This window comes from Dendrobates tinctorius, unplaced genomic scaffold (genome assembly GCF_039654945.1).
Source record: "Dendrobates tinctorius isolate UK_male_01 unplaced genomic scaffold, ASM3965494v1 ptg000029l, whole genome shotgun sequence".
NCBI classification, from domain to species: Eukaryota; Metazoa; Chordata; class Amphibia; order Anura; family Dendrobatidae; genus Dendrobates; species Dendrobates tinctorius.
Window position 1 is genome coordinate 47,040,083 of NW_027361697.1, and position 13,051 is coordinate 47,053,133.

Consider the following 13,051-nt stretch of genomic DNA (forward strand, 5'->3'; position numbering starts at 1 on the left):
TCTCAGTCCGCCCTGTCCACCGCTACTTTCACTATATGCAGCTCTCAAGTCCAGCTCACCCTCCCAGACACTATGAGTAGGTCAAGAAAGTACTCAGTCTCTCATCCGCGTACACTGGGTTTGAACGCCCACATTGCCAAACTAATCTCGTTTGAGATGATGCCCTATCGGTTGGTGGAAAGCGCAGCTTTCCGCGAACTCATGGCCTATGCAGTACCACGCTATGACCTACCCAGTCGCCACTTCTTCTCTCGCAAAGCCATCCCAGCCCTCCATCATCATGTAAAAGACTGCATTGTCCATGCACTCAAGCAGTCAGTGAGTGGAAAGGTGCACCTCACAACTGATGCATGGTCCAGTCGGCATGGCCAGGGCCGTTACGTGTCCATCACTGCGCACTGGGTTAATGTGGTGGATGCAGGGTCCACAGGGGACAGCGGTGGTGGGACAGTGCTGCCTAGCCCACGGTATAGGAAACAGTTGGCTGTAGGCGTTCGACCCTCCTCCTCCTCCTCCAGAAGCGAAAGCTCGTCCACAGAGCGCAGTCGTACGAGCACTCCATCTGCAGCTGCCACTGTTGCACACGAGGTGTCCCCCTATCGAGCAGCTAGTGGAAAGCGTCAGCAGGCTGTGTTGCAGATGATGTGTTTGGGCGACAGACACACCGCCGAGGTGCTGGCCGAGTACTTGAAGCGACAAACTGAGTCATGGCTGGGCAGTGTACATCTTGAGGCAGGCAAGGTAGTTAGTGATAACGGCCGTAATTTTGTGGCAGCCATAGCCCTTTCAAAACTCAGCCACATACCTTGCTTGGCTCACACCTTGAACCTGGTGGTGCAGTGCTTCCTCAAAAATTATCCTGAGTTAACAGCCCTGCTCCAGAAGGTGCGAAGACTGTGCGCACACATCCGCCGGTCACCTGTACACTCCGTTCGTATGCAGAAGCTGCAGCAATTGCTCCACCTTCCCAACCACCGCCTCATTATCGACATTGCAACAAGGTGGAACTCCACCCTGCACATGGTGGAGCGGCTGTGCGAGCAGAGGCAGGCCATAATGCATTTGTGGGAGGATACACGGCCAGGCACTTTGAGAGCAGACATGGAGTTGACAGGTGTGCAGTGGTCGAAGCTGAAAGACCTCTGTAAAGTCCTTCAGTGTTTTGAGGAATGCACACGGCTGGTAAGCGCAGACGACGCCATCCTAAGCATGAGCATCCCACTTATGCGTCTGCTCATGCAAACTTTGACGCACCTTAAGGAGCAGGCGTCTGCAGCCAATGTTGACGAGGAGGAAGAGGTGGAGGGAATCCTTGATGACATTCAGCCATTGTCTGCTCAGGGACCTCTCCTGGACGAGTTGGAGGAAGAAGAGGAGGAGGAGGATGATGATGGGGATGATTACTTAGGGGAGGAGGATGCATCTCGTGGGGCAAGTGAAAATGTTGGCGTGGCAAGGTCTGGTACAGGGTTTGTGCGTGACTGGAGGGATGTGGATTTGCCAGAAAGTGCTCTTCCAACCAGCACTCGCAGTGCATCATTGACACCGGGAACATTGGCCCACATGTCAGATTATGCCTTGCGGATCCTAAAAAGGGACCCCCACATTGCCAAAATGATGAACGATGACGACTACTGATTGGCCAGCATCCTGGATCCACACTATAAAGGCAAATTACAAAACATCATGCCACAGGAGAACCTTGACCTAATATTGGCTAATAAACAAGCAACTCTGGTAAATCGGTTGCTTGAGGCATTCCCAGCACACACCAGCGGTGATGGTTCTCACACGAGCCGTACGGGCCTGGGGCAGCTTGGCAGAGGTGTTCATGGTGCACACAGCAGAAGTGGCGTTGGAGACAGGGGTTTCATGACAATGTTGTGGACTGATTTTTCAAGTACCGCTCACACAACTGGTAATACAGCATCGATGGAAAGTGACAGGAGACAGCAGTTGTCAACTATGGTTACAAACTACTTTTCCTCCCATATCAATGTTCTCCCACACAGGTCATTCCCCTTTGACTATTGGGCCACCAAACTGGACACCTGGCCTGAATTGGCACAATATGCCTTACAGGAGCTCGCTTGCCCAGCTGCAAGTGTGCTATCGGAAAGAGTCTTCAGTGCAGCTGGATCAATCCTGACAGAAAAAAGGACCCGTCTGTCAACCCAAAATGTGGATGATCTAACCTTCATTAAAATGAACCATGCATGGGTTTCCAAGGATTTTGTCCCACCTTCCCCTGATGACACATAGGGTGACAGAAAAATGGCTTGCTTTGGTCCCCCTCTTCCTGGGACTTGACCTATTTTGCCTTTTGCATCAGCTGAATGTCCAACATCAACATATGCCACTTTCTAAAACTCCCTAACTGTGCTGCCTCCCCCCCATGGCTGGGGTCACCACCTAGCGCACGACACCGTGCGAGTGCTGTTGCCCTGGACAGGTGGGTAGGCCGACTCTTGGGCGCGGGCACTGGCACAGGGTCCCTCATAGTGCAATCAAGTGTCTCTGACGGTGGTGGTGCACACCTGCCGTCAGACACACCGCCGTACTATGAGGGGCCCAGTGCCAGTACCGACGTCCACGAGTGGGCCCCCCTTGCTTGAGCAGGGCCCCAGCATTTGCAATCTTTACCTCTCCCTGCTCCTCCGCTGTGAAGTCTGGGCCGTCAAATCCATACTGTGCCTGACACCGTCTGAGCCTGCCTCCTGATGTATAGACATATCTTTTGAATGTGTACGCTATCCATACATGTTATCCGGGGATACGGTACCCTTTCTCACCTTTGTGCAATCACATGCAAGCCATACTGGGCCTAACACCATCTGAGCCTGCCTCCTGATGTATAGACATATCTTTTGAATGTGTACGCTATCCATACATGTTATCCGGGGATACGGTACCCTTTCTCACCTTTGTGCAATCACGTGTAATCCATACTGGGCGTGAGAATGGCTGGCGAGCTGTTAAGCAAGCTACAGCACCTGTGGTTTGCACACGTAAGTTTTTCATTTTTTCAGGAATGACGGTTAGGCCTAATTCAGTAACTGCGGTTGACCTGCACTTACTGGGAAATCATCTTTCGCGGGTAATAATTGTAATCAGTGATCCCCATCACTAACGTTGTTCAGCGGGTTATCTGCACCTGTAAGCGACAAACGCTGGCCTTTTCAGTGTAGCGCACATGCAGCCACAGACATGTAAGGGCATGACACACCAGTTATTGGCCAGTCTCATGTGCCAGAGCCTCACGTGTCCCTCTAGTAAGCCGGACTCGGACCGCGGGGCATGACGGAGTCTCGTTCGTTAACGGAATTAAGCTTGCAATGTGTGCATCTGTTCTGTAGCTGGCATGGTGAGGTTGCCCGTGTTGAGTCAAATTACGCCGTAGGCTCCACTCCTGGTGGTGCCCTTCTGGACATTCCTTTAAGGTTCAGCTTTGCAACCATACTGCCCACGTAAAACAAACACTTTGCCTTCATGAACGCTGTTTGGAGGGTCATGACTCATGGGAATAACGCCGCCCAATCATTTAACCTGCTAGAGAGATCCTTCGTTGCTCCCAAGCATGACATCACACTCCCTAGGAGGAAGGTAATGCCACTGTGGCGACCTTACTCCTGGGGGCGACACAAGTGCACTGATGCCCAGCCACTGTTCGATGAATCTGCTGGTACATTGACCCAGACCACTACATTCCCCTCGCACGCTACGACCTGAATCTGACCCTGATGAAACTCAGGTTACCCTTCCCATATACAGTTCCATCTTACACGGTGACAAAGAGGAAGCTGCAGATGAAAGTGCAGGTTCGGCCCACCCGCCATCAGACACACCACCGTACTATCAGGGGCCCTGTGCCAGTGCCGTCGACAACGAGTGGGCCCCCCCTGCTTGCTCAGGATCACAGCACTTGCAAGGTTGAAATACTGTGCAGTGAGATGGAAGATGGGGACGACGAGGAGTCCAGACTAGTACAGGGATTCCCTAGCGAGGAGACTTATTTGATTGTTTTCAATGTTGGGACAGCAATTTTTGGGGAGCACTATACTCTGGAGAATGATAGATGGGGCCCACCATACACTGGAACATTCCAAAGGTGGACATCAGACACTGGAGCAGCATTTACAGGGCCCATTATACACTAGAGCATTAGAAATGGGGCCCATTATGTTTGGAGCATTATTTGGGCCCATAAGACAGTGGAGCTTCATCCATGGGGACCAACATATACTGTAGCATTATGTGGAGCTCATCATATACTGTTTCAAACATTATATGGGACCAATGATTCTGTATGGAGAAATAGATGGGCCTCGTCATGAGATGTAAAAAGTGAAGTATTTTTCATTGTACTATACCGCTATTTCTCTGCCGTATCGGAGCATGATGAGTTGTGGTATGTGTTAAAGGGGCGCTCTTTCGCCCAGGGCACATGAAAATCTGGAGCCAGCCCTACCCCCCCACAACTTTAGCCAAATAACCCCCATTTTTCAGTGCGTAACTTGTATTATGAAGTTAATTAAGGTTGACCAGCTTAAGTAAGAAGAATTGATGCTTTTGGCATTCAAATGGGTACTGTAGGTGTGTTTCCTGTCCTCCTCTCACTGCCGACTTTTATTCCCCATTGACTTACATTGGGTTTCGTGTTTCGGGACGACCCCGACTCTTCCCTATAATCGGCCGATCTTGCTCGACCCGACTTTTGGAAAAGTCGGGTTTCACGAAACGAAACTCGACCCTAAAAAACCAAAAGTCGCTCAACTCTAGTCCTCGACTTATCCTTACAGAGCGACACATAGATAGCTTCACTGTGGCCGTGATAACAGCTGTTACACGGTACTGAGAGAGGAGCGTGCACATACACTGCTGTCCAGTGTACGTAAAATTGTCAAGCTCCGTGTTTTTTAAGTATACGGACTGACACACGCTGTCTCTCTATAGTTTTGAATGTGATCAAACAGCAAATATATTTAACTGTTTGAAAACTAGACAAAACTAGAAGGTGCAGGTCTGTAAGAACTGAACATGTCCTCGACTTATCCTTACAGAGTGACACACAGATAGCTTCACTGTGGCCGTGATAACAGCCGTTACACGGTACTGTGTGAGGAGTGTGCACCGCTGTATGGTGTGAAAAAATGCACGCTCAGTACCTCACCAGGATAAAAAAAAAATTGGGATTGCTTTTAAAAAAGCAGTTTGCAGAGCAGTGGGTAAACAGCAATGCAGCCGTCAGGAAGCCTTACAAGGCAGCCTAACAACCAACACCGCTGATCCAGCAAAATATAGCCTCTACTTGCACTGCACACACAGTGACTGGTGTGTTGTACAGGCAAAATTGCTAGCAGCAGAAGCAGTTTTTGGTGTCTTCTTCCCTGCCTAACGCTCTCACTACAAAATCTGCAGCAGCAGCAGCTCTCCCTATTCTGAGATCAGCATGAGTAACATGGCGGTCGGCGTGCACGCCCTTTTATACCCCCTGTGACGCCCACCAAAGCAAGCCAATCACTTGCATGCCCTTCTGAAAGATGGTGGTGACCCCTGCCTATGTCATCACGTTGCCCACAGTATCCGTGGATCCTGATTGGCTGAAAAAGAGCGCAAAACAAACTTTTGAAACGCGACTTTGGCGCTTAAGTCGCCGACCTCGTGGCCGACCTCATCCTAGGGTCGGGTTTCGTTTCATGGCATTGAGCATTGAGCATTCATTTCATTCGTTTCATGGCATTGAGCGGATGACATTCATCCGCTCAATGCCGACTTCTATTCCCTTTTGACTTGCATTGGGGTCGGGTTTCGGACGAAACTCCGACTTTTTTTTGCCCTAGTCGGACCAGTTTCATCCGACTCAAATTTTTTTTTCAGTCGGGTTTCACGAAACCCGATCCGACCAAAGTCGCTCAACTCTAGTGCAAGCCATTCCAGCTGCTTCACACCAAACTCATTAATCTATTTTTTCTAGACCTGCAAAGGTTCACAGTTATGTCTTTATGTGGACTGATGGATAAAGTTAGTTTATAAGGTGAAAAAAGAATAGGAAGTCTGTAAAATACTGCATCAACGATTAGATGAAATGCAGGAAGTGATGTCAGAGAAGCAACGTGAGGACCCATCGTAAAATAATTAATGGAATTGGTGCATTACATAGCCTTAATAATTCCATTGTGCCAATATTCAGGGTTATCAACCTTCCAAATATTCCAGGACAGTCTGTAATAATTGGGCACATTTTTGCCATATCCATAAAAAGAATTTAATGTATGATTTTTTATGCTGAAGAAACTTATACAGATTAATTTGGCTGTAATTATCATAATTTTACAGTGAATTCAGCTGATATCTTCATATCAGAATTATGAACTGAAGATATTCTTCACTTATGATCATAATGATTTATTATGAGTTTCCAATGTGTCTATGAAAAATGTTGTGTGTCTATGATTTTTTTGGTAAGCCGTGCAGAAAAAATAAAAAATCAAGTTGGCAACTCTGCAATAGTTCCATTTAAATCTTGTATTACAAACAGTGTGATAACAAGGAATACCTTCCATTTTTAGGCTAAATGGTAAACTGCTCTTTTTTCTTACCAAACATCTTAAAATATCCACAAAAACACTGTGCAATGTGACCTATCGTGCACATTAATCTCTGTCTTCATAATCTATTGCACAATGTGTTTTAGTCCCAAGAGGAATACACAAACAATTACTCTTTATATTGCTGCATGGCGACTATATTCTTTCTTACAGTACATCTGATATGGAGACATAAAAGCAACTAAATAACTATCAATATGCTTCTTTTATATCCTGCTTTTGAAATTAAAGTCACTCCCTAACAAAAAACTTTAATACAGTTGCTTCTCACAAAATTAGAATATCATCAAAAAGTTAATGTATATCAGTTCTTCAATACAAAAAGTGAAACTCATATATTATATAGAATCATTACAAACAGAGTGATCTATTTCATGCGTTTATTTCTGTTAATGTTGATGATTATGGCTTACAGCCAATGAAAACCCAAAAGTCATTATCTCAGTAAATTAAAATACCTTATAACACCAGTTTGAAAATGATTTTAAAATCCAAAATGTTGGCCTACGGAAATGTATGTTCAGTAAATGCACTCAATAAATGATCGGGGCTCCTTTTGCATCAATTACTGCATCAATGCGGTGTGACATGGAAGAGATCAGCCTGTGGCACTGCTGAGGGGTCATGGAAACCCAGGTTGCTTTGGTAGCAGCCTTCAGCTTGTCTGCATTGTTGGGTCTGGTGTTTCTTATCTTCCTCTTTACAATACCCAATAGGTTCTCTATGGGGTTAATGTCAGGCGAGTTTTCTGGCCAATCAAGCACAGTAATACTGTTGGTTTTAAACCTGGTATTGGTACTTTTGACAGTGTGGACAGTCCTGCTGGAGAATGAAATTTCCATCTCCAAAAAGCTTTTCAGCAGAGGGAAGCATGAAGTGCTCTAAAATTTCCTGGTAGACGGCTGCGCTGACTTTGGTCTTGATAAAACACAGTGGACCTACACCAGCAGATGAAATGGCTCCCCAAACCATCACTGATTGTGGAAACTTCACACTAGACCTCCAGCAGCTTGGATTGTGGCCTCTCCTCTCTTCCTCCAGACTCTGGGACCGTGATTTCCAAATGAAATGAAAAATTTACTTTCATCTGAAAACAACAGCTTGGACGACTGAGCAACAGTCCAGTTCTATTCCTCCTTAGCTCAGGTAAGATGCTTCTGGAGTTGTCTATTGATCATGGGTGGCTTGACACAAGGAATGCGACACTTGTAGCCCATGTCCTGGATACATCTGTGTGTGGTGGCTCTTGAAGCAATGACTCCAGCAGTAGTCCACTCCTTGTGAATCTCTCCCAAATTTTTGAATGGCCTTTTCTTAACATTCCTTTCAAGGCTGCGGCTATCCCCGTTGCTTGTGCACTTTTTTCTGCCACACTTTTTCCTTCCACTCAACTTTCCATTAATATTCTTGGATACTGCACTCTGTGAGCAGCCAGCTTCTTTAGCAATGACCTTTTGTGGCTTACCCCCCTTGTGGATTGTGTCAATGACTGCCTTCTGGACATCTGTCAAGTCAGCAGTCTTCCCCATGGTTGTCAAACCTACTGAAACTGAAACAGACTAAGGGACTTTTTAAAATATATCTATGGATATATCTATCTATATATCTATGGCTATATATCTATGGATATATCTATAAATATATCTATAGACATATCTAGATATAACCATAGATAGTTCTATAGATTTATCCATAGATATATCTATAGATATATCCATAGATATATCTATAGATATATAGCCATATATATTTAAAAAAAAAAAAAAAAAAAAAATGGCGTGGGCTCCTGCGCAATTTTCTGCATCAGAGGGGGAAAGCTGATGGCCGGGGGCCAATATTTGTAGCATGGGGAGGGGGTAATACCCATGGCCCCTTCCCAGGCTATGAATATCAGCCCGCAGCAGTCGGCATATACTTTACTGGCTATTAAAATATGGGGACCCCCCAAAAAAATGACGTAGGGTCACCCTATATTTTATAGCCAGAAAGGCTACGCAGACAGCTATGGGCTAATAGTCATAGCCTTGGAAGGGGCCATGGATATTGGCCCCACCCTGGCTACAAATACCAGCCCGCAGCCACCCCAGAAATGGCGCATATCTAAGATGCGCCAATTCTGGCATTTAGCCCCTCTCTTCCCAATGCCGTGTAGTGGTGGCATACGGGGTAATAAGGGGTTAATGTCACTTTGCTGTTGTAAGGTGACATTAAGCCCAGTTAATAATGGAGAGGCATCAATAAGACGCCTATCCATTATTAATCTTATATTAATAAAGGGTTAAAAAAACACACACATAAGAATAAAGTATTTTAATGAAATAAAATACAACACATGTTTTCATAATTTTTTTTACACTCCCAGATTCTAGCAAAGCCATCGATCACCTGCAAAAAAATTAAAAAACAAACCAACAATATACTCCCTGCCTAATGTAATCCCATTAATAACTATTGTCCCATGACGATCTCCCCTATAGAGCTGTCACATCAGCAGATGTGACCTCTCTATAGGCCTCCGATGACACACTGACCGAAAATAACCCTCCGGCAATGTGTCATTGGAGATAAGCCTCTCGCTTTACTGCACTACAGCGTGAGAAAATTCTCACGCTGTAGTGCCGCAAGATGACAGGTGAACTCCGGTGACCTGTCGGCGGCAGAGTGATACAAGGCAGAAGATTATCTCCATCATTGTATCACTGGAGTCCCTGGAGAGTGGTTGCATCAGCTAATGTGATAGCTCTCCATGGGAGATCGTCGTGGGACAATCGTATTATTTGGATTACATCGGACACAGGGAGTATAGTGTTTGTTTATTATTTTAATTTTTTTACAGGTGATCGATGGCTTCGGGGATTAGGTGTAGATGGTGATTATGAACTATATGTGTGTGTATGTTTATTTTTTTATTATTTTTTTACATACAGCCCCCCGCACAGCCCCACAAACCTGCACACACCCACTCACAGCCCCGCACAGACCCTGCACAGCCACACATACCCCCACACAGCCCCGCACAAACCCGCATACTCCCGCACAGCCCCTCAAGACCCTTGCACATCTCCGGCAGACCCGCACAGACCCACATACCCCCGCACAGACCCCCACACAGACCCGCAAGACCCCCTCACAGCCCCGGCAGACACCCACATACCCCCCACACAGACCCCACACAGACCCCCGAATACCCCCGCACAGACCCAGCACAGACCTCCACATACCCCCGCACAGCCCTGCACAGACCCACATACCCCCGCACAGACCCAGGACAGACCCCCGCACAGCCCCGCATACCCCCGCACTGCCCTGCATACCCCCGCACAGCCCCGCATACCCCCGCACAGACCCCCGCACAGCCACGTATACCCCTGCACAGCCCAACAAACCCCCACATACCCTGCACACCTCTGCACAGACCCCCCACACAGCCCCACACAGCCCTGCATACCCCCCGCACACCCCCACAAAGACCCCGGCATAGACCCATACAGCCCCGCATACCCTGCACACCCTCGCATACCCCCGCACACCCCCGCACAAACTCCCTCACAGCGTCGCAAACTCCCGCATACCCCTGAAACCTCCGTATAGGCCCCCGCACAGACCTGCATACCCCCCGCACAGTCCTACACAGACCCCTGCACTGCCCTGCGTACCCCCACACAGACCCCCACACAGCCCTGCATACCCTGCACAGCCCCCACACAGACCTGCACAGAACCCTGCAAAGACCCCCGTATACCCCCACACAGCCCAGCATACCCCCGCACAGACCCCGCTATGGGCGCAGGATCCATCGCTCTCCGACAAATGACGTAATCCGGCAACGGATTCCATCATTTGTTGGACAGCAACGGATCCTGTGCCCATAGGATTCCATTCTGGCAAAAATCGGACAGCAACGGATCCGTCGCTGTCCGATTTTTCGACGGTCACAAAGAACGTTGCGCCGAGCAGGGTGGTGCATGGTCTCTTATACCCCTGATGATGCTGTGCAGCCAATCACTGCACAACCACAAAAAGATGGCTGTGGCGTTTCATGGCCTGGCAGACCATCCTTGCACCGTGATTGGGTCTCTAAAGTTCTTCAAAAATGTTGGGTGGAGACCGAGTACCCGACGAGTAATCCCGGAAATGCTTGGTGCTTGCCGAGTACATCGATTACCGTGATACTCAGGTGAGCACTGAGTAGTGGCGAGCCTGCTTGCTCATCACTAGTCCCAGCTCATTCCAAAATTTACCACAGTCTTCATCACAAGCCTAACCCACCTCTTCAACATGTCACTAACAACTGGTGTCTTCCATCCTGATTGAAACATACCTCTATCACACCCATCTTCAAAAAGCCCACCCTTGACCCATCCTCTGTGTCTACCTTTTGCCCCATATCATTTCTCCCCTATGTCTCCAAACTACTGGAATGACATGTCCATTTTGAACTGTCTTCCCATCTCTCCTCTTGCTCCCTCTTTGACCGCTTACAGTCTGGCTTCAGACCGCTACATTCCACTGAAACTGCCCTGAGTAAAGTCACCAACGACCTACTAACCACCAAATGAAAGCGACGGTAGTTTGTCGTCCTCCTTCTCCTGGACTTGGCATCTGTCTTTGACACAATGAATCACTTCCTCTTACTACAGACTTTCTTATCTGCTGATATTACAGACTTGGTCCTTTGTTTGTTCTCCTCGTAACTAACAAACAGGACATTCAGTGCCTCCCACTCACACACCACCTCCTCAACTATGTGTTGGTGCCCACCAAGGTTCATTTGTAGGACTTGGAACTATGCTTGGAGGGCACATGTGTGCACTCCCTCCCTCCTAAAGGAACCGCCCGCATCAACCTAAGGTATTCCCAGCCTATAGCTGAGTGACACCTTCTATTTAAGGCTTTTTCACCAATATGGAGGTGCCTGAGCTACATTGTTAGTTTTCCTTGCATGCATGCTTGCTAGTTGTCAGTTACCCCAGGTCCGCCTGTCTGCTTGTCTACCCTGTACCAGTCTTCTCTTACCTGTCTGTGTCCATCTGCTCATACCTGTCTGTGCTCTTTTGTCCATCAGACGGTCCAGATCACATCTGCCAGTGCCCATCTGTCTAACACCCAGTCCAGCCCGCACCTGCCAGTGCTTTTCTGTTCTTCAGACGGTCCCATCTGCACCTGTGGTTCCAGAGTACCTACAGTACCTGCCTGCATTTTTAATCCCCTACCCACTGTAAGGGGTCAGCTGCCACCTTCTGTAAGACAGCCATAGAGTAGCACCTGGTGCCACTTCATTGTCCCTCCTTGGGTAAAAGCTTCCACTTGCTGCCACTTGTCCAAGTAGGAATTTTTATAGGCCACCTATTAACACCCTTTCAAGGCTTTCAGAGTGATACTGAACAGTGATTCCACCACCTTGCCCATTACCGTCTCCATCTGCTTGGTTGGCTGTAGTGGAAGAGATGCCGGTCCCCGCTATACTAGTTCTGTTCTATTGCATTTGATGCTACTTTTTTGGTGTCTGCCAATAATTTTTTGAAATGTGGTCACTCATGGTTGGGTCTCCTTACTGCGTGCTGCCGGTAGCAGTAGGCCTCCGAGACCATCAGGCCTCCACTACCTTGGACTCAACTATCCGTGTTACTATCCTTAAATTTTTCTGACAATGGTAGTCTACAAAACTGATATTTGTGCCACATGAGTGTGGCTCAGCATGAAAGCAGGTAAAGGTGTTGCATGTGGTATCAGGGCTCTCAGAAAAGGGGGCCTACAATGATCCCTCACCCACCTCGTCTTACTGTGACATTCAATTGAAAGCTGTAAAGACTTTCCCAGACCCCAATACCTCATGCCTGGCTGATTGCTGCTGTTCCATGCTAAAATTTGAACTGTGGGTGAATTGAGACCACTTTCCTGGTGTCTGTCCCTCATTTGATGTGTTATGGCAGGATTTCGGGCCATTATAAGGTGTTGTGCATGCATTTATTTTGGCCTCTGATTGAAATGGATGGTGTTCGGTTATGTGTGGTAAATATTCAATGAATTAATAGGTGAATATTGCAAATTAGGTGATCGTAATCCCAACCAAACATTGAGATATTCGCTCATCTCTAACCAAAAGAAGCGAGGACCCTGATCGTGATCGCAAACTTATAATCTATGAGTAGGGATGGGCGAACCCGAACTGTAAAGGGTTCCATGGGAAAGGGTTCCATGGGAAACCCGTGTTACAGTTCGAGTCCAGGTCAGGTCCAGGGCCGGCTGTAAAAAAACAAGCATAAAATTATTAATAAACATTATAACTATACTTACCTGTCCAGCAACGTGTCCTCCCATCCCGCTGTCTCCCAGCCACATATGCTTTCGGGGCCACTCATTAATGTGACACCGCATAAACACTGCCAGAAAAAGCCGAAGACTGACAAGTGCAGTGAATACCGACGGAAAATAATGAGCGG